The sequence below is a fragment of the Bos indicus x Bos taurus genome, chromosome 24 (assembly GCF_003369695.1).
Source record: "Bos indicus x Bos taurus breed Angus x Brahman F1 hybrid chromosome 24, Bos_hybrid_MaternalHap_v2.0, whole genome shotgun sequence".
In the NCBI taxonomy this organism is placed as follows: Eukaryota; Metazoa; Chordata; class Mammalia; order Artiodactyla; family Bovidae; genus Bos; species Bos indicus x Bos taurus.
Window position 1 is genome coordinate 59,168,199 of NC_040099.1, and position 26,080 is coordinate 59,194,278.

General features: G+C 41.4%; 1 long non-coding RNA gene across 1 annotated transcript in view; it reads right to left on the reverse strand.

Annotated features, from left to right (window-relative positions):
- The window catches only part of LOC113882951, a 41,941-nt gene that overhangs the window by 10,610 nt on the left and 5,251 nt on the right, over positions 1-26,080 (reverse strand). Inside the window, exon 2 of the long non-coding RNA XR_003508498.1 lies at positions 1,326-1,436. This is a non-coding gene — a long non-coding RNA (uncharacterized LOC113882951). The remainder of the gene's footprint in view (positions 1-1,325; positions 1,437-26,080) is intronic.

Here is a 26,080-nt window from a genome sequence, read left to right on the forward strand (position 1 = left end):
CCAACTAGGGTGTTACTTATCTCTAAGATGAATGGCTCTTTACTTAAATGAAACTATGAATGGTTTTCGAGTTTGAAAAAGAAAGGTAAAAGTGAGCCCTCCAGAAGGGAAACAAACACAAGGAAAACTGAGGGACGATAACGAGCTTCCTCCAGGAGCTTCAGAGGAAGGTACGAAGGGATGGAGGGAAGGGGGAGAAAAAAAGGGAGAACCTAGCAAGACTGGCAGAAACCGGGGCCCTGCCTACCGAGACGATCTGGGGAGGTGGCCAGACGACCTCACTAGCTGTGCGTCTCCTACCCGACGGTGACTTGTTTGTTGCATGATGTTCTGTGTCTGCATCACCCACCTCAGCCCTGAATGTTACTAAAAACCACGGCAGAGTTTAGCATGTGTTCTCCTTTAGATGGTGGGAGAATCTGAGTGATGGGTGGGACTAAAGAGGGAGCTTCTACAATACACAAGACCTCAGGCAAAGAGAAGGCATGGCCAAGGTGATGAGGAGAAAAGGTGGAGCTTGGGTTTAACGACACACACTGCCATATATACGCAGATAAACAGCAAGGACTGTGTGGCACAAGGAACTGTGCTCCTCATCTTGTGGTAATAACCTATAATGGAAAAGAGTCTGAAAAAGAATACATCTATGTTTCTGTCATGAGTCTGAGTGAACTCTGGGAGTTCGTGATGGACAGGGAGGCCGGGTGTGCTGCAATTCTGGGGTCACAAAGAGTCAGACACGACTGAGTGACTGAACTGAACTACACGTGAATCGCTTAGCTGTGCCAGAAATGTATACAACATTGTAGATCAAATATATTTCAATTAAAAAAGGAGAAAGAAAAAAAAAAAGGTCAACAGTTTCAAAATATCCAAGACTTCTGAAAGAGACTCTGGCTTCTGGTTTTTTGGTAAAATGTGAGCTGAGTCATTTTCACTTAAATCAAAGACAAAGTGACTGGCACAGCCTAGTGGTTAACACCTGACTTGGCTCTTATTACAACAACACAGTACGAAATACCTAGGAAAAGGCAGAAAACAAATATAGCAACAACCATATACTTTGCCAGCATTTCTAATCTACAGCCCAGCCCCCAAGTTCAGATTTACAAATTTCAATTTTTATAGGTGTCCAAGTTTACATAATTATTAAGTAATTTCCCAAGATGGTTCATTTCACCAAAATCTAGAAGCTGCTGACTTCGAAAGCATTGGAACACTGTATCAGAAACTGCTAATTTTTTTCCATGGAAAATGCTGATGTCAAGAATAAGACTGATTCATTTTCATTCTTTGTTTATCATCTCATTGAGCAGAGGACTCACCTGCTCGGTGGCAGTAACGAAGCTGTGCTGCTGGGGCTTAAGATTCACTGAAGGCAGAGGACCGAGTTCTGATGATCCTGCTTGGCGAGTCTTGCATTTGTTTTTTCCTGACTGTTGTTATAGTAAGTAAAGAAGATGAAATCAGTTATAAAATCTTGGATGCTTCTTTGCAAAGCATTTCTTACACTTTCAAACTACAAAAATTTGTCTCAAAAGTTAAGAAATCCTTTCTTTCAGGCTGGAGATTTTATGATTCCTGCTTTCTTCACACTTTTATAAATGTGCCATCTAAAAGAGGGAAAAACGCTCACATGATCCTAAAAGTCCCAAGAAAGGAGGAAGGAAGTCATGACCATATAGAAAAAGAAAAAAAGAAAAATTGATAGACTCCAATGTGTAGTTCTGTTTAGAGCCCAAATGAGGAAACTCTTTTATGAATCAAAGCATTAGTATACTCACCCTCTGAAGTAAAAGATGAAACCAATTACAGACACTAACGATGCATCATCTCCCCAACACTAAACACTTGCAAAGAGTTTTGACCACACTGTGTCCAGTGCAGTCACTATATTGATTTGCTGACCTCCAAAAATACCACCTTAGTTTTTCCCCCACATCCTCTGGATAATAACAAGAGTAATACTTTAATATAAGTTAAATAAGCAGGGTGACAATATACAGCCTTGACATACTCCTTTTCCTATTTGGAACCAGTCTGTTGTTCCATGTCCAGTTCTAACTGTTGCTTCCTGACCTGCATATAGGTTTCTCAAGAGGCAGGTCAGGTGGTCTGGGATTCCCATCTCTTTCAGAGTTTTCCACAGTTTATTGTGATCCACACAAAGGCTTTGGCATAGTCAATAAAGCAGAAATAGATGTTTTTCTGGAACTCTCTTGCATTTTCCATGATCCAGCGGATGTTGGCAATTTGATCTCTGGTTCCTCTGCCTTTTCTAAAACAAGCTTGAACATTTGGAAGTTCACAGTTCACATATTGGTGAAGCCTGGCTTGGAGAATTTTGAGCATTACGTTACTAGCGTGTGAGATGAGTGCAATTGTGTGATAGTTTGAGCATTCTTTGGCATTGCCTTTCTTTGGGATTGGAATGAAAACTGTCCTTTTCCAGTTCTGTGGCCACTGCTGAGTTTTCCAAATTTGCTGGCATATTGAGTGCAGCACTTTCACAGCATCATCTTTCAGAATTTGAAATAGCTCAACTGGAATTCCATCACCTTCACTAGCTTTGTTCGTAGTGATGCTTTCTAAGGCCCACTTAACTTCACATTTCAGTCTGGCTCTAGGTGAGTGTGAGTGATCACACCATTGTGATTATCTGGGTCATGAAGATCTTTTTTGTACAATTCTTCTGTGTATTCTTGCCACCTCTTCTTAATATCTTCTGCTTCTTAGGTCCATACCATTTCTGTCCTTTATCGAGCCCATCTTTGCATGAAATGTTCCCTTGGTATCTTTAATTTTCTTGAAGAGATCTCTAGTCTTTCCCATTCTGTTGTTTTCCTCTATTTCTTTGCATTGATCGCTGAAGAAGGCTTTCTTATCTCTCCTTGCTATTCTTTGGAACTCTGCATTCAGATGCTTATATCTTTTCTTTTCTCCTTTGCTTTTCACTTCTCTTCTTTTCACAGCTATTTGTAAGGTCTCCCCAGACAGCCATTTTGCTTTTTGCATTTCTTTTTCTTGGGGATGGTCTTGATCCCTGTCTCCTGTACAATGTCATGAACCTCAGTCCATAGTTCATCAGGCACTCTATCTATCAGATCTAGTCCCTTAAATCTATTTCTCACTTCCACTGTATAATCATAAGGGATTTGATTTAGGTCATACCTGAATGGTCTAGTGGTTTTCCCTACTTTCTTCCATTTAAGTCTGAATTTGGCAATAAGGAGTTCATGATCTGAGCCACAGTCAGCTCCCGGTTTTGTTTTTGCTGACTGTATAGAGCTTCTCCATCTTTGGCTGCAAAGAATATAATCAGTCTGATTTCAGTGTTGACCATCTGGTGATGTCCATGTGTAGACACTTATGGCAGAAAGTGAAGAACTAAAGAGCCTCTTGATGAAAGTGAGAGAGGAAAGTGAAAAAGTTGGCTTAAAGCTCAACATTCAGAAAACTAAGATCATGGCATCCAGCCCCATCAGTTCATGGCAGATAGATGGGGAAACAGTGGCTGGCTTTATTTTTCTGGGCTCCAAAATCACTGCAGATGGTGATTGTAGCCATGAAGTTAAAAAACGCTTGTTCCTTGGAAGGAAGGTTATGACCAACCTAGATAGCATATTAAAAAGCAGAGACATTGCTTTGCCAACAAAGGTCTGTTTAGTCAAGGCAATGGAGAGGACTCTTGAGAGTCCCTTGGACTGCAAGGAGATCCAACCAGTCCATTCTGAAGGAGATCAGCCCTGGGATTTCTTTGGAAGGAATGATGCTAAAGCTGAAACTCCAGTACTTTGGCCACTTCATATGAAGAGTTGACTCATTGGAAAAGACTCTGATGCTGGGAGGGATTGGGAGCAGGAGGAGAAGGGGATGACATAGGATGAGATGACTGGATGGCATCACTGACTCGATGGACATGAGTCTGAATGAACTCCGGGAGTTGGTGATGGACAGGGAGGCCTGGTGTGCTGCGATTCATGGGGTCGCAAAGACTCGGGCACTACTGAGCAACTGATCTGATCTGATGGTTTTTCCAGTAGTCAGGTATGGATGTAAGAGTTGGACTATAAAGAAAGCTGAGCACCGAAGAATTGATGCTTTTGAATTGTGGTGTTGGAGAAGACTCTTGAGAGTCCCTTGGACTGCAAGGAGATCCAACCAGTCCACCCTAAAGGAGATCAGTCCTGGGTGTTCATTGGAAGGACTGATGTTGAGGCTGAAACTCCAATACTTTGGCCACCTGATGCGGAGAGCTGACTCATTTGAAAAGTCCCTGATGCTCAGAATGATTGAGGGCAGGAGGAGAAGGGGACAACAGAGGATGAGAAGGTTGGATGGCATCACCGACACAATGGACATGGGTTGGGTGGACTCTGGGAGTTGGTGATGGACAGGGAGGCCTGGCGTGCTGTGGTTCATGGGGTCTTAAAAAGAGTCAGGCATGACTGAGCAACTGAACTGAATACTTTAATAGGACTCAATAAGTGTCAATATTCAGTCCAAGTGATTTATATATATTGGCTTATTTAATCCTTGTAACAATTAGGAACGAATTCTAGAAGATGAAATAACTGTATATAAAACTGAAAATCAGATTTTTGACTTGGAAGATAAACTTGAGGTGAGGAAGACCAACCTCTCATGTAATATTTTATAATTTTTTTTTTTTTTCAGGAAGGCAGGAAATTAAATTGTTCCTCGACTTGATTTACACACAACTGTAGCATTTTTAACTCTTGAATTAGGCTAAGAATCCAAGGGAAAACTTGAGATAGGATTAGAAGAGGCTCCATTATGGCATTATTTTATGCTTTTTATGTTGTATCTTAAAAACCCTACTTAGGAATCATCAGCTTCAGCTAATGCCTTGCCTCGTGAAGTATAATTTTGAACTCAAGAGGAGTAAATGGAATAATCTCACCTTTAGTAAGAGTGAAGTACAAGTTTTGTACTAGTGTAGCTGGTGAGCGGTGGCCTGGGTTTATCTATACCCTGCATTTCATGTGTGCATACCTGATTAGCAGCGTGCAGAAAGGGGACATTTTGGCTCTGAGATAGCAGGAAGATCGGATGAGACTGATTGAGATTGTTGTAGCAGCTCCATTTCCATGTCCCCTTTCTGCTCGCTGCTAATCAGGTATGCACACATGAAATGCAGGGTGTACATAAACCCTGGCTACCGCTCACCAGCTACACTAGTGCCCGTCTCACTTACCAAAGGTGAGATTATTCCGTTTATTCCTCTTGAGTTCAAAATTATACAAGGGCAAGACGTCCATCTCCGTGTCTTTAAATGGATGAGTCACTGTCCAGGGACCACAGGCTTGATCCCTGGGAAGCCGCCTGACGGACGGCGTTCTTCCCCAGACCTTGGAGAGAGGGCCACCGCTTGCTCGGGGCTTGACTTCTCTGGGACACTGTCGCGCTACCACTTCGGAGGTTGGTCTTGCTCACCTCAAGTTCATCTTCAATTTAAAAATCCAACTGCTAGCCAGATACCCAGGTATTTCATTTTCTAGATTTGTACTTGATTATTATGAGGACTAAAGTGAGTTAATGTATCTAAATCACTTAGCATGAATATTGATACGTATTGAGTCCTGTGAGTATTAACTGCTGCTCCTCCTTCCTGGGGAAATGCGTGTGATAGACACTGACAGCTCGGCCAGAGGACGTGCCCTCGGCGTGTGAACGAGCGCAGGTTTCCCCTGCGATGAGCCCGCCCTGGTTCGGCCTGGATGGCGGAATGTCCTGGGCACTGAGTCATGCTTCACCCTCCCCTCTGTGTGCCGCCCAGGAAGCAGCAAGAAGGATCTGGTGCTGGGGTGGGGATTCCTTTCCTTAAGGAAAGAGACCTACAAGAAGAGGGCTGTGCATGGCCATCACCCTGTCCTCACTGGGAGCTTATGCGTAGAGCCAGGGGTTTCTTTTCTGAGACACTAGAAAGAAAATTTACAGGCCCATTAACCTTATAAATACTGATGCAAAATATTTACAAACCAAATTTAACAATACACAGAAAACACAGTTACAGAGGGTAGGATTTATCTTAAAAACAAAGAGATTTTAATGACTGTTAGTTTAATTTACCACATTAACAGAATAAAGTAGCAAAGCCCAAATGATTTTTCAATAGATGAAGAAAAATGTGATAAAATTAAATAATCATTTATGACTCAGTGTCCTAGAAAACTGGGAATTGAAATAAACTTCTAAAGCCAAACTGTTGTTAAAGCATTAGAAACAATTGCCTTAAAAGAAAAAAAAAAAAAAAAAAAACAGGAAAAAAAATGCCTACTTCTACCCCATCTACTCAACATTATACCTGCAGTTTCAGCCAATTTATATGATTCAAGAAACAGCAGGAAGAAATATAAGTATTGTTTAAATAGTGATAAAATAATTTGTTATTTACAGATGATATAGTTGCCTATAACTTCTCATGTTTTAGCATTTTATAACTTAAAGATCAAAACATTCACTGAGAACAATATATTGATCATAACTAAACTAAGATTCAGGAAAAGGCTATATTAGACCATAAAATCAAAAACTCTAAGAAAGTCTACTGTAGCAATTATGCAATTTAAGCTTTTCAATGTTTCTTCATTTTTCTTTAAGGAAGTCTTCTGAGTTACTATACAGAATTTTTATACCCTCCTCTAACTTATCTATGTATAGACAATAGACCACAGAACTTAGATGCCCATGAATTAGGCTCTTAATAAAATTTTGATTTTTTATATTTTCCTTTCTGAAGTTTTATCAGATCTACTATTAATAATAATGTCTGAGAATAATGACCTAGGAATGCAAGTGAACCTGGCCACTCTTATTTTATGTTTCTTTGATATGACCACGCCTATTAAATTACAGAACCCTACACAATAGGGTTTTGACGTTAAAAAGTTCTATAACTTGCTACCTGCTGAGCTTAGGAAACCTATATTATAGGTATGCCAAAGTCTTTCCATTTAAGTATTCACATACATTTCCCCAAAAAAAATCTTTCAAAAAAAATCTGTATGCTCATTACCTATGTCTCAATTTTTCACTGACCTGAAAATCCTCAGTGACAGAGAATTCTATGGTCATTGGTCTAAGAATTAGAAAAATCAAGGATTTAAAAGGAATTGAGGTGGTTTTTTCTCAAGAAGAAAAACTGGAAAATGTTTGGAATATATTGTTTTTATTAAAACTGACAGTGTAAAATGAAAAATATGGATTCACTTTTCTGTAAAGCAGAAATGAACACAACACTGTGAATTAACTCTACATTCCAATAAAAGTTAATAAAAAATGCAGGTCTCGAGAACTACTTACATGTGACGAGGCATTTTTATTACTAATACACACTCATCGTTCATCATGCACAGTCAGTGCCATTTGGCTCAAATCTGCATACCTGATGAAAAATTCACTTAGGTAATGAATATGCATGTGATGTCTATCGTAGGGCAAGCATTGCACTGGTGTGGTGGGGTCTGCAGAAGTGTGTCGCACAAACAGCCCTCAAAGACGCCCGTCAGGAGAAACCACAGGAACAAGAGGTGTCACCAGAGTGCGGCAAACAGAGGAAGAGGAAGGGGCGGGAGCCACGTCTGGGATGAAAGAACAAAGGCCCCAAGACAGGCCTGATCCAAAGGCCCTGAGCACCTGCTGAGCCTTGTACTGCCCCTGAGTGTCCTGAGGGACAGCAGGCAAGGTCACAGCCGAATGCTCTTTCAGGCGTTTCTCGGCCTCACTCTTCTGACTTTTGGAAATGCATGCTCCATTATCCCCTGTAAACTACTCTCCCTAGTTAAACAGCAGGACAAATACAAGTTTTCTCTTTCGCTATTGGTGTTCAAGACTACTTATTAGCCAGACAGTTTTCTGGTTCCATATGCTAGGTGCTGTTCTTTTGTTTTCTCCACTTAATCAAATCACAAAGAAAAACTTACTCTCAGACTCTGAATCACAATCAAAGGAAGAGCAGTTTACTAACCATATTTACTTCAGCTGGGCAGGTATTTGTACAATTTCTACCAAAGACTCTTTAGAACATCTATATTCTCTTTAATTTTCATTTTACCATATAATTAATGCATGTTATATAACTGGCTAATTATTATTGATCCTATAAATGTATAGACTATAATAAAATTTCCATTCTATAAGAAAAAACCTATAAATATTTTGGCATGTTTATTTTACTCCTGACTTTTTCCTATGCAAACATTAAGAGACATCTTTGAAAGCTTATGTCGGCTGTTTTTTAAATGATGGAAATACAAAGCACATCCTCTTGCTAATACTTTTATCACTAATATTTTTCATGTTAGAACATTTATTTATTTAACAGGTATTTATTAAGTACCTTCACTGTCTAGACACGGAGGATACCTTATACACAAGACAAATCTCTGCCTTCATGGAGATTATGTTTTGACCAACCCAGGCTTGATTAAAAGAAAAAAAACTAAACTAATGAGTGAGCGTGATTAGGAAACCAGTAGGTGCCATAAGGTAATCAAACAGGTACAGTCCAGAAAATGACACAACAGATGGGAGTGTGACCAGTTTACACAGGGGATCAGGGCAGGTGTCCCTGAGCAAGTGATGCTTGAATTGAAATATGGAAATGGCAACCCACTCTAGTACTCTTGCCTGCCAAATCTCACGGACAGAGGAGCCTGGCGGGCTACAGTCCATGGGGGTCACAAGAGTCGGACATGACTTAGCGACTAAACAGTGCCGACAGTGAACTGCGGGGAAGAGCTGGTCATCGAAGATCTGAGGCGAGCATTCCAGGAAATGGAGACAGCAAGGATGAAAGGCCGAGGGCCTCCGAGCCGAGGAGAAAACCTGCTCCTGCTGCCCAGCGTGGGGGACGAGGCAGTGTCAGACGCTGGCGTGGAGAGGGAACCCGGCAGCCTGCTGAGTCATCAGAGTGTGGACTCTCACCCAGCTGCATGGAGAACTGCATCTCCTCAGGACTCTCCAAGCTCTTCTCTGGTACCTTGGTCTTCCAGGTACCACTTTCCTTTTTTTTTTCACCTGTATGCTGGTTCTGTGATCCTATCCTAATTTGTCACATTATACCCTAGGTTCTACTTTGCAAACTGGGTTTAATGACAATCCCCAGTCACAGCATTTTAATTTGCAACATGGATAGATATCACTAAGTCATTTTTTTTCAACTATGAATTCAGATGCAGAGCATGCAATAAAATTTACATTTTTGAATTCTGAATTTTTAGAATAGAAATTACTGGTAGAGAATACTCTGGACAGAATACTTTAAGTATCTCTGAATTTGCACAGTTCATGTTGTAATCTTGCTTCTGTTTTTTCAGATTACTGAGCCCTGAAGAACTCGGGAGAATATTAGAAATGACACTCAACTTTCACAGCACAACAGGCTGAAAATCCAGTCTGCATTGTGGTGTCTGAGGATTATGTTATTACTGAATCTTAGACTTCTAATCAGGATTTAAACACACTGTTTCAATGCAAAGCAAGCTGGTAGTTAATAAGTATTGTTTAGTCTACTATCTCAGTCTCAGAATTCTTATGTCAATAACTTTGGCTGAGACAATAAGAGAATAAAAATTAGGTTAAACTTTTATGCATTAAGACCCTGTACGTCTGCCCATCAGTTCAGTTCAGTCGCTCAGTCGTGTCTGACTCCTTGCGACCCCATGGACTGCAGCACACCAGGCCTCCCTGTCCATCACCAACTCCCAGAGCTTGCTCAAACTCATGTCCATTGAGTCGGTGATGCCATCCAACCATCTTATCCTCGGTTGTCCCCTTCTCCTCCCGCCTTCAATCTTTCCCAGCATCAGCGTCTTTTCCAATGAGTCAGTTCTTCGCATCAGGTGGTCAAAGTATTGGAGTTTCAGCTTCAGCATCAGTCCTTCCAATGAATATTCAGGACTGATTTCCTTTAGGATGGACTGGTTGGATCTCCTTGCTGTCCAAGCCATACCTCTTACCAAGAAGGTAGAGAATGAAGTGTCTACTGCAAACACAACCAGAGGGAAGGCAAGTAGGAAAACAAAACAAACCCAAAAGGTGCTGTGCCACCACCTACTGGAAAACAAAAGAAAGGCCTCTAATGTCCAGCCTATCGAGACTTCTGCACCCACAGGGGGACAGGCCATCAAGAACCCTGAAGAACCACAGTAACACCACCGCAGAAGACAACAACAAGTCTCCAGAAACCAAACTTGAAGTCATGGAATATGGTGACCTAATTGACAGAGAATTCAAAAGTAGCCATCATGAAGAAATTCAATGAGCTACAAGAAAACTCAGTAAGGCAGCTTAACAAGCTCAGGGGTAAAACTGATGAATAAAAGAAATACCTTACCAAAGAGAAAGAAGTTCTAAGAAAGAAGCAAACAGAAATTCCGGAGCTGATCAGATCAGATCAGTCGCTCAGTAGTGTCCGACTCTTTGCAACCCCATGAATCACAGCACGCCAGGCCTCCCTGTCCATCACCATCTCCTGGAGTTCACTGAGACTCACGTCCATCGAGTCAGTGATGCCATCCAGCCATCTCATCCTCTGTCGTCCCCTTCTCCTCCTGCCCCCAATCCCTCCCAGCATCAGAGTCTTTTCCAATGAGTCAACTCTTCACATGAGGTGGCCAAAGTACTGGAGTCTCAGCTTTAGCATCATTCCTTCCAAAGAAATCCCAGGGCTGATCTCCTTCAGAATGGACTGGTTGGATCTCCCTGCAGTCCAAGGGACTCTCAAGAGTCTTCTCCAACACCACAGTTCAAAAGCATCAATTCTTCAGCACTCAGCCTTCTTCACAGTCCAACTCTCACATCCATACATGACCACAGGAAAAACCATAGCCTTGACTAGACGAACCTTTGTTGGCAAAGTAATGTCCGGAGCTGAAGAACTCAATAAATGAGGTGAAAAATGCATTAGAAAGCACTGGAAACGGAGTGGTCCATAAGGTAATGGGTATTCCAAAAGAAGAGTGAGAGGAGGAAGCAGAGAATTAAAGGAATAATAGCTGAGAATTAGAAACCGGACATATAAGACCATGGAGCTAAAAGAACAGCTAATTACCTCAATTCAAGAAGACCTTCTCCAACACACATATTAAAATGCTCAAAAGTCAATGACAAAGACATCATCTGAAAGGCATCCTGGGAAAAAGGTCAGTTATCTACAAAGGAAGCCCATTAGACTATCAGCAGATTTCTCACCTGAAACTCTACAGGCCAGGAGGATGTGAAATGACATTCTGAAAATACTGAAAGATAAACACCGTCACCCAGGAATATACCGTCCAGCGCAGTTGTCGCTCAGATACAAGGAGAATCAGACCCTCCCGGACGAGCAGAAGCTGAGCCGTCACATGAACACCAGGCCTGCCTCACAAGAGACAGGAGCTCTTCCGGCAAAAGTATGCAAAACTTTGAGATCAAGAAGATACACACCACACACACACACACACAGGAATACGGCCTAGTCATAAAAGTGATTAAGTCTTGCCATTTGCAACAACATGGGTAGAACTTGAGGGTGTTATGCTGTCAGTCAGAGACAGACAAATACCATGTGATTTTACTCATATGTAGAATATAGGAAAGAAGCAATAAACCAAAATACATGAACAAACCAAACCAGACAAATACACAGAGAACAGAGTAGGGGTTACCAGAGGAGAAAGGGCAAAGGGATCAACTGCATGGTGATGGAGACTCAGGTGGGGTGTGCGCAGCCTTCTACATGACAGAAGCGGAAACAGAACGCTGTACACGTGGAACTTACGTAATGTTACCAATCAATATTACCTCAATAAAAAAAGGGAAAAAACAAGATGCATTGCAAACTCAATGTTCTCTAAAGGTTGCTGAGTCAACACTGTTCAAATCCATGACTGAGATTAATGCCAAAAAGAACCATTTCATGAGGAACTAGAATTTAAAATGTAATTTGAATTGTAAGATGAAACAGAACTTTATACCTGACAAGTCTGTATTACAGTAACTGTCCTGGAAATAAAAAGCCAACATTATGATGCTGTGTACAGACGTACCCCCAGCTGCTTTGCTCCAGCTCTGTCTACTAGCTTTCCTCCATAAAATTTCTTTCCCTGTTGGCAGGTTTGTTTTTGTGTGTGTGTGAAATCTGCTCCTATGCCATGATATCATGTATCAATTTGCTCCTAGTCTGCAAATGATCTGTATTCTTGGCCAGGAGAGCTGTCTTCAATAGCTACACATACCAAAGATATGCAGGACAGCCGATGTCTTTAGATGGGTAGGAGGATGGGGGGCGGCAGGACCGCTCACAGTACATACAAAGCTTTCTGCGGTGCTACTGAAGGAGAGAAGTGTGCTGTAATTTACATAAATTCAAATGGTACGTTTTTGATTTTTCAAACAACTCATAGAAATGAAACAACTAGAAAATGGAAGATTTTAAAACGATGCTCATGACTGTTTCTAAATCTTTAATGTGACTCAGGATAATTTTTCAGAATCTTTAATAGTTCTCAACTACATTTCACTCTCCTTAACGTATTTTCATGCTTCTCAATAACTAATACATAGAAAACACAAGACAGATGTTATTTGAAGAGAGAGAGAGAAAGGAGAAAATAACAGATCTGATTTCTATACTTTCCCATCTATTCATACAAAAGTATTGTCATACCGAGTGAAGTCAGACAGAAAAGGAGAAATATCTTAGGGTAATCCCTTTTAAGAATCTAAAAAGACATGACACAGATGAATTTATTTACAAAACACAAACAGACTCACAGACTTAAGAGAAAAACTCATGGTTCCCAGGAGGGAAGAATGGGGGAAGGGATAGTTAGGGAGTTGGGAGGAAGATGTACACACTGCTGTATTTAAAATGGATAACAGGACCTTACGGTACGGCACAGGGAACTCAGTGTTACATGGCAGCCTGGATGGGAGGGGGTTGGGGGAGAATGGGTACATGTACATGCACGGCTGTGTCGTTCACCTGAAATGATCACAGCATTGTTAGTCAGCTATACTCCAATATAAAATAAAAAAGTTTAAAAGAGTAAGACATTAATATTAAATGAGTGGAATCTGTAGTTTTTAACTCAAAGTACAGTCTCTGCGATAGATAAGATTTTTAAAAGGGTATCCTGAACCCAAAATCAACTTTAAATGGCATTTATAAAAGGAATTTTAACTAATACTCTTTCAATTTTGTTTATTTAAATTGGTACCTGGCCCTTATGGCTGCTTATTTATGCTTATTCAACCATCCATTCATTCATTCATTCAACAGTAAGCTTCAGGCACAGTTCAGCTCCAGTTGTTATCTTTATGAGACTGTCTGGTAGGAAGAAGCACATTACCATGCTCGTAGAAAAGCAATGGGCTATGTAGTCAGAACACAGATTGGAATTCCAGCTCAGTTACATACTATCTGCAGATCCTGCCCTCTCAACTGGGGCCTGTATTCACCCCTCTTGGGAGCACTTGAGAAGGAAAAAACGCAATAAAAGTGGTTTTGATTGAACTCGGACATTTAGTGCCGAGGGACCAGAGCTTCTAACCAGTTGCAATATCCTCAAAATGAAGACTTGTTCTGCCTAAAATGTCAATCATTTCCCTCAAGAGAATAAGAAACATACTATCTTCATCAGTAACAGGATAATAAAAACAATACCTACTTAATTGTAGGGACTGTTGGGAGAAATAAAAGATGATGTTATTGGATACATGAATGAATTTGAAAATAGTAACAAATTAGAACATTTCAATAATAAATCATTTAAGTGATGTAATTTATTATTATTCAGTATTAAGTACACTGGATCCGAGGAAACAATTCCCACCTGGCTAGCCCTGATAACAGTAGGGTAGAGCAAGACAGGCTTCCCTGGTGGCTCAGTGGTAAAGAATTCGCCTGTCAATGCAGGAGAGACAGGAGTTTGATCCCTGGGTCGGGAAGATCCCCTAGAGAAGGAAATGGCAACCCACTCCAGTATTCTTGCCTGGAGAATGCCATGCATGAAGGACCCTGGCAGGCTGTAGTCCACGGGGTTGCAAAGACTAGGACATGACTCAGCGACTGAACAAAGACGAGAGCAAGGCATGTGTATCCGTGGTTGGGAAGGGGAACGAGACAAGGGGAATTCTATTTAATTACGTATAATAGATAATCATATAATACATATATACTATGACAGTAGGCAGCCCGGGCCCTATACTAGCAAATAATGGGGCTTGTTTCACAGGCAGCGGGACTGGATGACCGTATGGTCCCAGCCCCCACAGACCATCATTCGACGGCTCCACCATCAGTGTGACTCTGCTTCTTCCTCTGCCCGTCGCCCCCTTTCCCTCTCCCAGTGACTCCATCATCTTTTTCATGTTTGCGTTAGTGTGTGCTACAGAATCCTGGTCCAGAGAGATATACCAACACACACACGGATGAGACTATTTTAAAACACACGAAGGCTCCTCACAGGAAAACCACACATCTGTTAATCTCAGCATCGTTCAAGCGTACTTAACCAGCAAGATTTATTGACACCTGGCAGAATGAAAGTAAGAAATGAACTTTGGGAAATGTTCTCTTATCTCATGGCTTTTCCTTACGAGGGCTTTATCTCATTTATCATTTGGAAAAATTCAATAAATGCTTGGTAAATATTGCACTAAGTGTTACAGACATGCAGTTACTCCAAAGTGCACCTTCATTTGGCTATTTTATTTGTAATCACTTTTTTTAAATTGTAATTTTAATTGCACATTGTACAAATTAAACATATGTCCCATGTTCAGAAACTATCTATTTTCCAGTATGTTTCAAGCAGTCAAATCAGCTCTGTTGAAGTTCAAAAGAATTTTTTAGGATTATTCAAAATAACCCAGACATTAAGCACACTTAAAAAAAAATGACTTGAAACTATAGGTGATCATGAATAAATTAACCTGAGGTATTAGTATTAATGGGAATAATTACTGTATTAAAAGTAGATGTGAGATAAACAGTTTCAAAGAAATTATTTTGAAAATCAAATACTTATTTTATTTGTAAGTACGTACTTTGGTCATCTTACTTGACCAAAAGTTCCTTGCCTATCTCTTTAATACAACCAATCTAATTACAAAACCAAAATCGAACCATTGAGCGGGGAGGGAAAAGGCAAGGCTTGGGTTTCTGCATCCCTGTGAGTCCAAAGTCAGGCACAGACACAAGGAAGCAGCAAGTGTGGTTACTAAGCATTTGAACAGAAAAGTACTGGAGAAATCAATAACCAGAAAACACTTCAAGTTCCGGCACGAAACCTCAATCTGGCTCTGACTTCCCCTCCAGCTCATGCCGGCCTGTGAAGTTCTGTTCCCCGCTTCCCGAGAGTGCAGTTCTGATAAAGCGATTTTAAATCTCCTCCAAGTGAAGTCTAACGACTCCGTGAATCTGAGTGGTCCCGAGTGTTTCCATTGGTATCAGAGTCAGGTCTGGTTCTGCCCACGCAGTCTCCTGTGATGGGTGACGGCATGCTAGGTTGCTTTAATCTGATGGTGAGCATCTCCAGACCCGGGACAAACTCAGCTTGCTCTCACTTAAAGTTTTATTCTGCACATCACTTCTAAATCATTTCAAAAAGCTCAAAGAGCTTTCCCATTTGTCAAACACCCCAGATCAAGCAGAGTGCTCAGTGGGTACTGAGTAAACATTTGGTGAATGGACCATTCTACTCCAAATGTAACAATGAGAGAAATCTATAATTTAGACAGTATGCACAATATCTTCTGTAGTTGGGAGGACTTGATTAGAAAAGAAGAAACTAATCCTAATTGCCAGTCCATGAAGTGACGATTTAGCTGAAAAACTCAATTCAAATGAAAATGCTTTGTGGGAGAGGAAATAAAAACGTAATTGATTGGGTACACACTTGAAATCAATCACTTGCATAACACTCTACTCTCCTGCTTTACACTTTAATGCCCTCTAAAATTTAAAAAAAAAAAAAAAGGGCTGTTTTCCAAATTCTATACTCTCTGATTGCAGGGCCTTTGGAGAACAATGTTTTAAGGCCTTAGGAATCAGAATTTGCCTTCCCTGTAGGATAAAAGGAAAGTGGAAAACTAGTACTTTATGCCAAAGGTAGGATGATCCTCAAGAAGCTCCAAGACTGAAAACTCTGGGATTGAGAGTCTCATGAGAACTAGGAGAACTGCTGTTGTTCAGTCGCTAAGTCTTGTCTGACTCTCCACTACCCCATGGACTGTAGCACGCCAGGCTTCCCTGTCCATCACCAACTCCCGGAGTTTGCTTAAGCTCACATCCACTGAGTCGGTGATGCTATCTAACCTCCTCTTCCTCTGCCGCCTCCTTCTCCTTTTGCCTTCAATCTTTCCCAGCATCAGGGCCATCTCCAGTGAGCCTGCTCTAGGAGAACGCACACTTCAAAGGCATAGGCAATGTCCTTCTGCAAAGATGCATGCTTAAGAGTTTAACTTTGATTAAAACGGAGCAGAAGGTACTGTTTTCCACAGGACTGGGTACCAAGTTAAGGGTTTCAGCCTAAGCTCCTGTGACTTTTAGAGGAAGAACAGTCCCTGAAAACCAAATCACAGGGGACAGAATTGATTACGCCCTGAAAGCATCCCAAACATGGACAGCACTATGGTGGGAGCTGTAAACGGATGCTGTGGGGTCAGAAGCAGGTTTCCTAGGGAGGAAGTCCTTCCGTCCATGGTTCAAGTCAACACAGAGAAAGAGAGACCTGGAGAAGTCTGAAGGCAAAGCCTAGTCTCAGTGTCTGCAAAGGGCAGAAATGACATTCCAGACAAATACTTCACCAAATTGTTAGAGGGGGATGAGATGAAGTTCTTGGAGGTCACCCGAGCAGTGGGCAATCAGAAAAAGAAAGTATGGTACAAAGAACCACAAGGAGGACTCTTCACCACCTGAAAAGCAGGGAAAAGAAGAAAACGAAAGAAGAGGCGATATCCACTCCAAAAAATGTCCGGAAATAAAGATGTGAGAACAATTTTTTTCCTACCATTCTGGCCAACATGACTTAGCTTTTGTTGGCTCAGGCTGGTGGGAATTGAAGAATCCTTACTAAAGAATACTTTAGTATTCTTACTAAAGAATACTTAACTAAGAATACTTGAAGAATACTAAGAATTCTTAATACTAAGAATACTTTAAGAATACTTTACGTATTCTTACTAAAGAATACTTACTAAGAATACTTACTAAAATCAGGAAAGACTTGCCAGTGGCAGGGAGGAAATTAAAGAAGACACCACGTGATTGGACTCAGCATCCCGTCTGCTCAAATGCTGAGAAGTTATCTCCTTCCGGGCCATCCTGCTCACCTTACTCCAACATTTTGCAAATTCTACTGTTTCAGTATAGGAGTTTTATCTTCCACCTAGAGTTTTTGCTTAAAGTCCAGAGTTTTCTTTAAGATACAGAAGCATACACAAAAGGCAGTGTTCCCCCGCCCTCTCAAGATGAGGAAATAAAACAGCATCAACCAAAGGAACCCAAAGGAGCCCACAAGTATTAAAAAGAAAGTCACAAACATTTTTATTCATCCATCCCCTGCTCTCGAGTTTAATTTCTGGGCTCCAGTCTTGGCACTGAGAGTATGAACTCTCCAAGCTTCCATGTCTTCACCCATAAATAAATAAAATGACACCAATATTTATAGAAAAATATTTTCTAAAAGTTTTTTAAACTGCGTAACTGCTGTTAAGACAACTCAGTGAGATAAATAAAAGCAACTAGTTGAGCATCCCAACTGTTAAACATTGGGAGTTTTTTCTTTATTTCCAGATAGGGCTGTCAAATAAAAACACAAGATGTCCAGTAAAATTTGAATTTCAGTTAAACAAGTTATTTCCTAGTATAAGTAAATCTCAAATGTTGCATATATTTTTATTTGCTAAATCTGGCAACCTTACCCTTATGATAGAAATAAAACCAGCCCAATATTTGAGAAAACTCTAACCCCAGCTGCTCCATACACTGTGGACAGCTTGCGAAAAGGTTTTAGCTTCAGTGCATCTTTGAAACCCGTGTGCCAAAATGATGATTAAAAATCTCCTTCATGACCAAAATAACATATTCCTATGAAAACCACTGAATATTAAGAAACCCCTTCATTTCCTAGAATCATGAAAATAAATATTTGGATGCGTGCACGCATGCTAAGTTGCTTCAGTCGTGTCTGACTCTTGCAACCCCATGGACTATTGCCCTCCAGGCTCCTCTGTCCATGGGATTCTCCAGACAAGAATCCCGGAGTGGGTTGACATGCCCTACTCCAGCGGAGCTTCCCGACCTAGGGACTGAACCGGTGTCTCTTCCATTTCTCGCAGTGGCATGCAGGTTCTTGAGCACCAGTGCAATGTGGGAACTCCAAGTATTTGGATATGCAACACGAAAGCATATCTCACGAAATCCTTTGCTGCAATAGGGTACCAGAACAAAAGACCAGCACATGGGGAGACCAAAATGTGAGTTCAGACACAGCAAAACAAAGGCTGGAAGAAAAGTTAGTAGTGAAAGTGTTAGTCGCTCAGTTGTGTTCGACTCTGCGATCCCATGCACTGTAGCCTGCAAGGCTCCTCTGTCCATGGGATTCTTCAGGCAAGAATACTGGAGTGGGTTGCCATTCCTTTATCCAGGGAATTTTCTTGATCCAGAGATCGAACCCCGGTCTCTTTGAGGAATTTAGAATGAGAAAATTCTGGAGAAGTATATTTAATTGTAGCATATACATAAGTTTGTGTTTCACCATGTAGTAACTTTGGAGCTGACATAATGATAGAGGTACCACCATCTTTTCAGGTTTCAGGTTGTAAAGATTTTAATGCAGTCCTGAATACCATGGGGCTGGTTGAGGCTGGAACTTTATAAAGGACCTGCCTGGGGGAGGAACAAGTGGAAATAAACGATCTGTGAGAGCATGAAAGAAGAGATTGTCTAGAGACTGGCCAGAAAAAATCCTCATGGAACAGAGCTAGAATAGGATTCGCTACATGTCTTGAACTCATTGGATGAGGAAAGCATGAAATTCAAAGAAAAAGCGCAGCACACATAGCTAAATACAAAGAATCAACTTTGTAAGAAAAGGGAGAAAGGAGCCTCTGCCTTGGTAGCACGTGGTCAAAGTCATGGCAGAGCAAAAACGTTCTTTAATAAGACCATAACCCATGATCATCAGTTTCTAGTAATTTTGAAGTGAAATGTAATTTCCACTAATACCATCTCTCCATCCATAAAACTCAAGCGAACATCTACAAAGATGTTTGGATCTGTCCCCAGTGGGCATTCTTCAGGTAGGGAAGGCACACCTACATGTGATGGCCTTGGGGTGAGATGAAGGGGACTGAGTGCCATGAATGAAGGATTTCCTTAGACCTGATGAGAGATGATCACAGAACGGAACACGTGAGCAGAGACTTCACAGAAGGGAAGCAGAAGGCTCCCATATGGGCAGTGGCATTGTAAAAGAAGGGAGTGGAGAGCCAAGATAAGAAAACCCGACCCTGAAGGTGACTTTCAGAAGTAGAGCAGCTCGAGAGAAGGGCTGGGAGCAGAGAGGGAAGGGTAACTGGGAAACGACCACGAGGGTCTTTGTACAGATCTTATCCTGTTGGAAATAAGGAGCCATTAACAACTTCCAAGATTCAGAGTAACTGTTGCAAAATATATAAATGGATAAGAGTACTCAGGAAAACATGTCAAACCAGATTCTGAGATTATTCTTACCCTCTCTGTCAAAACAGAGTGAGGAGATAAAACAGGAAGCAGATGCACCCCTGCTCAGGTATAACACTTTCCAAAGGAGAACAGGAATTATTTGAGGAAAATACATGTTCATTATTTAAAAACAAAAAAAGAAGAAAGAAAAGAAATTGCACAAAATACACATAGGAAGTTCAAGTCCTATTCATGCATCCTAACGAGGCTTGGTTCCTTGAGTCTTTGTTTGTTGGTTAGTTGGGCTTTGTTATTTACAAACACTATAGGAAGAAACGGTCTCATGTGCGTGCATGTTCTGATAGCCATTGCACTTCTTATACATAACAAGCTAAGATTCTGGATCAAAGTGGATACATGCTAAAACTTCGATGACTAAGGCAAAATCACTTTTCGGAAAGGAGGCAGTAAGTTACCACCAACATCCTAGGAGTGTGTATGGTCCTCCATATCTTTTCCAACACTGAGTAATATCAACTTATTTTTTAATTCACAAAGACAAGTTCTTATTCTCTTATAAATGAGGCTAACCACTCAGGCCAGAACCTTATTCTTCTGGCCATGGTACTCAGTTAAGTTCAGTCACTCAGTCATGTTTGACTCTTTGCAACCCCATGGACTGCAGCACACACTTTGCTGTTCTTCACCAACTCCTGGAGCTTGCTCAAACCCATGTCCATTGAGTCTGTGATGCCATCCAACCATCTTATCCTCTGTCATGCCCTTCTGCTCCCGCCTTCAATCATTCCCAGCATCAGGGTCTTTTCAAGTGAGTCAGCTCTTAACATCAGGTGGCCAAAGTATTGGAGTTTCAGCTTCAGCATCAGTCCTTCCAATGAATATTCAGGACTGATTTCCTGTAAGATGGACTGGTTGGATCTCCTTGCAGTCCAAGGGACTCTCAAGAGTCTTTTCCAACACCACAGTTCAAAAGCATCAATTCTTTGGCACTCAGCTTTCTTTATAGTCCAACCCTTACATCCATACATGACTACTGGAAAAACCATAGCTTTGACTAGACAGACCTTAGTTGGCAAAGTTATGTCTCTGCTTTTTAATATGTTGTCTAGGTTGGTCATAACTTTTCTTCCAAGGAGCAAGTGTCTTTTAATTTCATGGCTGCAGTCACCATCTGCAGTGATTTTGAAGCCCCAAAACGAAGTCTGTCATTGTTTCCATTGTTTCCCCATCTATTTGCCATGAAGTGATAGGACCAGATACCATGATCTCAGTTTTCTGAATGTTGAGTTTTAAGCCAGCTTTTTCACTCTCCTCTTTTAACTTTCATCAAGAGGCTCTTTAGTTCTTCTTTGCTTTCTGCCATAAGGGTCCTGTCATCTGCATATCTGAGGTTATGGATAGTTCTCCCAGCAATCTTGATTCCAGCTTGTGCTTCATCCAGCCCAGCATTTCAGATGTACTCTGCGTATAAGTTAAATAAGCAGGGTGACAAAATACAGCCTTGATATACTCCTTTCCTGATTTGGAACTAGTCTGTTGTTCCATGTCCAGTTCTAACTGTTGCTTCTTGACCTGCATACAGATTTCTCAGGAGTCAGGTCAGGTGGTCTGGTATTCTATCTCTTTCAGAAATTTCCACAGTTTATTGTGATCCACACAGTCAAAGGCTTTGGCATAGTCAATAAAGCAGAAGTAGATGTTTTTCTGGAACTCTCTTGCTTTTTTGACGATCCAACGGATGTTGGCAATTTGATCTCTGGTTCCTCTGCCTTTTCTAAATCCAGCTTGAACATCTGGAAGTTCACAGTTCACGTACTGTTGAAACCTGTTTTGGAGAATTCTGAGCATTATTTTGCTCGAGTACTTCCATGGTACTCAAGGGAGATGTGAAAAAAAGCAGCCTTTAATCCCTTTTGTAAAAGCGGGCCTGGATTTTTAACCAACTGAGTGATCAGAATCTCCCAGGCATAGCGAAGATCATAAACTGAAAGTGTGGGAAAGGCAAACAATGTGTGTGTGCAACGGCAAGCCTGGAGCTGGAATGTGTTAAAGACTGATCTGAGGCTTCCCGGATCCAAGAAAGCTCTGGAAGATCAACCTGAGAGTCTGACTCCCTTTTGTGTGGTCCTATCCCACTCAAACTACATCATTCATTTCTTCTGCTTCACTAAAATGCATACATACTTTAAAATTAGATTGACATCTATACATTACCATGGGTAAACTAGATAGCAAGTGGGAACCTGCTGTATAGCACAGGGGGCTCAGCTCAGGGCTCTGTGATGACCTAGGTGATGGGGTGGTGGGGGTGAGGTCTGAGGAGGAGGAAATATATATTTACAAAAGGTGGAAGCAGTGACAGATTTCCCCTCCTTGGGTTCTAAAATCACTATGGACGGTGACGGCAGCCATGAAATCAGAAGACGATTACTTCTTGGGAGGAAAGCAGTGACAACCTAGACAGTGAGCTGAGAAGCACAGACATTACTCTGCCAACAAAGGTCCTTATGGTTAAGGCTCTGGTCTTCCCAGTGGTCACATACGTAGCGAGAGCTGGACCGTCGAGAAGGCAGAACACCAAAGAATTGATACCTTCGAACTGTGGTGCTGGAAAAGACTCTCAAAAGTCCCTTGGACAGCAAGGAGATAAAACCAGTCAATCTTAAGAGAGATCAACCCTGAATATTTGCTGGAAGGACTGATGCTGAGGCTCCAGTACTTTGGTCATCTGATGCGAACAGACAGCTCATTGGAAAAGTCCCCAGTGCTGGGAAAGATTGAGGGCAGAAGGAGAAGAGGGCACCAGAGGATGAGATGGCCGGATGGCATCACTGATGGAATGAACACATACTTGGGCAAACTCTGGGAGATGGTGAGGGACAGGGAGGCCTTGCGTGCTGTAGTCCATGGGGTTGCAAAGAGTCGGACACGACTGGGCGGCTGAACAACAACAGTGGACACACTTCATTGCACAGCAGAAACTAACACAACATTGTAAGCAATTACATTCCCTTTTTTTTTCTTTTTAAGAATAGCCCAGTTTTTAAAGAGAAGATCAGAGCTGGAGGACTTAAAACTACTTGACTTTAAGACTTATTATAAAGTTACCGTAAACAAGATAGTGTACTATTTCATTGACTATTTGTCAAGATAGACAAATAGATCAATGGAATGGAATATAGTCTGGAGATACACCAAAAAATATAAATAAACTTCATACTGTTCTTGTAAGGACCAATTTTCTCTTTGTGCAACCATGACATACTTTTTATCTACATAGAATTAGTGGAAAGAGTACCTGGTCATTAGTTATGGGGGAAAAAAGCCATATTTATGACTTTAGTCTAAAGCATAGTCAACATATTATTCAATACACAGTCATATTTTAAGTACTTATTGACCCAACAGAAGAGTGCATTGATTGGCTGAGTCACATGTCCATTTTCATACCATATGTCAACTGTGTTACCTGAGTAACTTACGATCTTCTTTCTCCAGCCCTTGCCCACCCACCTACTCTAACCTGCATATGTGTTGGGTTACAAAAAGACACAGCCAGAGAAAGAACTGTGGACCCAGCAGGGGAAGGAGAGTGTGGGACAAACAGAGAGGAGCCTTGACATCTACATGCCACCACAGCGAACCAGACAGCTAGTGGGAGCTCGCTGCACAGCAGAGCTCAGCCCCCTGCTCTGCGATGACCGTGGGGTGGGAGGGGGGTGGCGGGAGGCAGGTGGAAGAGGGAAGGGGTGTACGTTTACTTATAGCCGATTCATGGTGCAGCAGAAACCAAGACAACACTGTAAAGCAATTATCCTCCAATTAAAAATAAATCTAAGGAGACTCCTTTCCAAAAAGAATGTTTGTTTTCTACTTGGAGCATAACCCAAGCCAAATAATTCTTTTTGGAGAAGGTTTGGTGAATCTGCCAAGTATCATTACACTGATACTGTTATCATAACTGTATTGCAAAATTTCTATTTTGCAAAATCCACTGTTTCTAGTGAATTGCATCCTCTTCTGACCTTTCCCCTACTTAGTTCTTGAGAGTTGGGTTTGCCAAAGAAAACTTAATCCTGGGCAAAGTATTAATTCTGGAAGAAATCACGTCTCTTTTAATGTACTTGGGCAATTATTTTCCATTAGCTTAACAAATGATTGTCTCAGCTAAGAAAATAGAATAGCTTGAGAAATCACAGCCCAGAGCTATGCTGGCTTTATTTAATTATGCAGAAGAATTAAACCTAGGGCTTTAAATCAAGCTTTCAAAAAAGAGTTAAGCTTCACACTCTAGTTAACAATAGCTTCATTATTAACTCAAGTAATTTCAAACAAAGCAAGTGAATTGCTCCTTCACCTAGCTCCTCTCAATTATAGAAAGGCATGTTTTTCTCTGGTTCACCTGGGTGTGCCTTTCACATCAATCCTCCAGTAAATAAACACACAAACACCCAACAATTTGACAAAAGCTAGCATCCTCGTCGTCCACTCCTATTCATCTCATCTCCCAATTTTGCAATCTCTACTCTGTCTTACTAGTGTTTTCTTTGTTATTGATTAAGACACAGATCATTTTTTCTCCCAAGGGACAAGAATGCAAAAAGTCACACCATAAGAAATCCGAAGGAATCCAGGAATGAGTAAGGAAATCACCCACCAATCGACACAGCTCTGGACCATGGTAGGCCTTCCTACACCCCTAAATCTCACTCTTCACATCAGAGCAGGGCCTTTGCCTTACTTCCTGCAGGAATCTCACTTCCAAGAAAAAGAGTAAGAGGCAGAGAGTCACACGCCAATTTAGGAACCTTCTGTTCCTAAATTCATCCATCAAATAATGAGGGGGTGAAGAGAAGCCAGCAGGGGTATAGTAACTGATATTCCTTAACTTGGAAAAATACATCTGGGAATAAAGGGGAAAAACGTCCTACATTCTCCGATACTTTTCTGTGTATTATGTATTTTCCTTTTTAAAGAAAATTATCAAGATAAAATTTACATAATATTTAATTAACCACTTTAAAGTGTACACATCAGTGACATCTGGTAAACTCACAATGCTGTGCAACCACCACCTCTAGTTAGTGTCAAAGCTTTTTCAGCACCTGGAAGATAACCCTAAACCCATTAATCGCTCACCATTATTCCACCTGGAGGAGGGCATGGCAACCCACACCGGTATTCTTGCCTGGAGAATCCCATGGACAGAGGAGCCTGGCGGACTATAGTCCATGGGGTTGCAAAGAGTCAGACACACCTGAGCGACCAACACACACACTTAGATGGAGCACAACAGACTTGAAGCAACAGGCATCTTGGAGACTGGAACTGGTGGAATAACGGCGAGTGACTGACGGGGTTTGGGCGATGAGGAGCTTCAACACTAGACAGGGGCCGTGCTTGTGCGGCATTCTGAGTGCACCAGGTGCCACAGACGCACGCACTGTAAAGTGGTTAGTTTGTAAATTTCACCTCAATTTCTTTTTTTTAAATAACTGATAGACATCTGTCTCTGTAAGGATGCTGCCTTTGTCACCAATCCCCACTAACAAATTTCAGCGTATTTTTTTTTTTAATCTCTGAAATACAGAGAAGTAGGGTATGATTGACCTAGTTAGGGTCATATACCCACACTCTTGGCACCATGAATGACAATCCTCCTGGGTCATGTCCAGCTGGGGCAACAGCAGTTCCCATATGGAAATACTGGGGTGCGGCTTAGACAAGGAAAAGCAGATGCTGAGTGAGAGGCAAAAAAAAATATTTTACTCCAACAGCTCTTATCCACCAAGATCTATTTCCTTCTTATTTCCCAGGAATTGTCCTAGGCACCAGAAATCAGGAGCAAATAAGATGTGATCATTGTACATACATATATTCTCAGGGATGACGACGGATCTTGAAGCAAAATGAGCCTACACAAAGGACAAAGCCGTCGAGTAAGGCTGAAGCCGGATGACAAGCGTCGACATTAAAGAGTAGGTTTAATTTCCTTGTTGCTAGCGAATGAATGGCTTTAATCAAAATGATTAACTATTTGGTAAATAATTTCTTATAGAATTCAAAAATAAGGTTCTAGAGCTTTCCTAAGTGGAAGGAAATGAAATGAACAAAGGAATAGAAACAGTGGCATCTCAGGCAGGAAACCATGAGCTTGAAAGCAGTCTGACAACGGAGACCACGTGCTTGAAAACGACAAGCGAAACGCACAGTCCAGGCATGAGGCGGACCTCAGAGGGGCGTCAAGGGAGGGAGTAGCAGCAGGAGCCCATCAAAGGGTTTCACCGCCAGCTGCCAAGGATCAGAGACTCAGTTTGATTCAGTCTAAGTGCTAACTCTGAGCCAGAATTCACATAGGTAGAATCAGCCCTAACAACTGGT